Source organism: Rutidosis leptorrhynchoides, chromosome 1 (assembly GCF_046630445.1).
Source record: "Rutidosis leptorrhynchoides isolate AG116_Rl617_1_P2 chromosome 1, CSIRO_AGI_Rlap_v1, whole genome shotgun sequence".
Taxonomy (NCBI): domain Eukaryota; kingdom Viridiplantae; phylum Streptophyta; class Magnoliopsida; order Asterales; family Asteraceae; genus Rutidosis; species Rutidosis leptorrhynchoides.
In genome coordinates, this window is record NC_092333.1 from 161,394,833 (window position 1) to 161,397,652 (window position 2,820).

The window sequence follows — 2,820 nt, forward strand, 5'->3', positions numbered from 1 at the left end:
AGCAATCTTGGAAAAATCTTGAATAAACCAATGGTAATAACCGGCCAATCCAAGAAAACTTCGAACTTCCGTAGGTATAGTCGGTCGTTCCCAACTCTTAACCGCATCAATCTTCCCCGGATCCACTTTAATCCCCTCATAATTCACAACATGGCCAAGGAATTGCACTTCCCTTAACCAAAATTCACAACTTCGCATGCAACTTCTCCTTACGCAACGTCTTCAACAACTCACGCAAATTGTAACACCATACTTTTTTTTTTTCAATCACAGCGGAAACTTAATTATTATATTTACAGACCAATTTAAATAAAAACTTACAACATAGTTATTACAGTTATCCAGGTGTTACGTTATTACAAAACCATTTATATAATGTATTAAAATACGAACATCGGAGTAAGCATATCAAACATATCAAACATATCCAATATATCTATTCTTCTCCCAAAACCCAACTAAACAAAGCATAATCTGCATGGGAGGAAACTGTGGGGGGTTAACACAATGCTAAGTGAATGAAAACATCCTAACGGATATAGGTATCTAGCATCAAGCTAATAACAACTGCATAACAGCAAATAACCAAATAACACAATAACAGAGGACCGACGGCTGTATGGGCCATTCCACACCTAGCTGATCGTGCTAGAATTTACCGATAGTTTCGGTTACTGTCTCCCTCGTATAGAAATCCAGACATAGGGGATAGGTCATTCAAATTATACTACACGAATACCAACCCTTGAACCCAACCTCACTATTCAAGGTTGACCCCTGCCCAGCTTTAAAACACAAAGCTGGATGCCGGCAACCAATCACATCCAACATTACCCTTGTGCACATAATATCTCAAAAGCATAAACAATCATATGCTATCACAACAGGTATAACTTGGCAGGACAACAGTAACATAACCCGCTACTACATACATATAATAGGTAAGATAGTCCCACTCACCGATACCCGCAAAACTCGGTAGTCTCATGTCATCGAGTCTTCTCCTCTTCTGTATCACCTGAGAACAAATACTTAACAAGTCAGTAAATCATATCCCATTTACTAACAATACAATATTATCAAATTCACTTATCACGATATAGAACGATATACAAGTTTCATAACAATATGTATATGTATATGTATATGTATATGTATATGTATATAAAAGACAGTAAGACAGGACAAGACAAGACAATAAGACAAGACAACCATATATATGTATATATATATATATATATATATATATATATATATATATATATATATATATATGTATATATATATAACCAATCGTAACGATACAATATCACCCAAATGGGTCACGATCCAAACGAGCGATCCAATTAACATAATATCATATAAACGATTCGAGGTCCATACGGACGATTACGTATATAAATATTTACACATATTTGTATACATATATGTATACATATATATATATATGTATATATGTATATGTGTATATGTATATGTGTATATATATGTGTATATATATGTGTATATATATACAACGCCTAAGTTATTCAAACGAGTCGCGAGCAAACAACTATTTAACATATATATGCATACTTTTACCTATTAATCATACAATCGGTCAAGACAAAATGGGTAATTCGAATCACAATTTCGTACAAACGGGTCGGGGTCCAAACGGGCAAATAAATTGATGCACGACCACAAAACGGCGACCACCGCCAATCGGCGGCAGCAACCACCAGCCAGCACCAGCAACTGCACGTCAGTAGCGACGGCAGCCGCCATAAAACAGAAAATAGCAGCAGCAACATGGCTGCGAAACAGCAGCAGAACAATGGACCAGGGCTTCCTGCGCAGCAATAGAACCAGCCTGCATAGCCGTCGGCAGCTGGCGGCAGCAGGCGGCGTGCCACGCCACCACTGCTGGTCGTCTTGTCGGTGGTCAGAAACAACAAAAGTAGCAGCAACAGAAAAATGGGTTTCAAATCCCAAAATCATATAAACCCTAACTTGATCAAAAAGTCATAAAATCAACATTTCATAATGTTTAACATAAATTAAGCATACTCGAATCATACTTATATCATAACCAAGCTATAACCACAATTAATTTAAGCATATAAACAACATATAGCTAGATTTGATCATTATTCATTCAGTTATCAAAACTCATAAAAAAAAAACTACTATAGATAAATATAATCCAATCATGGACTAATCGACATATATCATATGGAAGTTATGCACTAGATACCTGAATTTATGCGTTATTCATAAAAGCTAAATGAAACCAACACTCTAACAAGATTCAAGTGCTTATTTCATGTTTTCACAAAAGCTTCACAAAAGCAATAACTTAACAAGATAACCAATTTATCAAAAAGTTACCTTCTTTTTTCCAATTGCTGAATCAGAGGAGTAAAAGACCCAAGATTAACTTGTTTTAGTTGAAAGAATCAAAGAGTAACAGATGGATTATGGATATGGGTGTGGTTGTATGCGTCGATGTGTGTGTATATATTTTACTACATTCAGTAAAAATAGAATGAGATAAACACACAGGGACCACCGCTTCTATTCCTTTACAGTTTGGTAATTGACTCATTTTATATTAATATATAAACACACGTATTTTACCTGTGATCTGAAACACAACGAACCTCATATGTAAATATTAGTAGTCATAACGAGTTTCAATTCACACAAACAAAATATTTTCACCATAGTCACAAGCGCACTCATATGTTCACATAATAAATTATGTAATTTATTATTTCACTTTTATAATTATTTCATATTATGTAACCACAATTTAAATATCCAATTAAATTAAATCTT

At 34.6% G+C, this 2,820-nt stretch overlaps 1 long non-coding RNA gene across 1 annotated transcript; it reads right to left on the reverse strand.

Moving 5' to 3' along the window:
• Window positions 1-410: 410 nt before the first annotated feature.
• LOC139866675 (uncharacterized) lies at window positions 411-2,508 on the reverse strand. The gene is made up of 3 exons (XR_011765535.1): window positions 2,371-2,508; window positions 961-1,018; window positions 411-474 (listed from the first exon to the last, which is right to left on the reverse strand). It is a non-coding gene; the product is annotated as an uncharacterized lncRNA (long non-coding RNA).
• Between the last annotated feature and the right edge of the window lie 312 nt (window positions 2,509-2,820).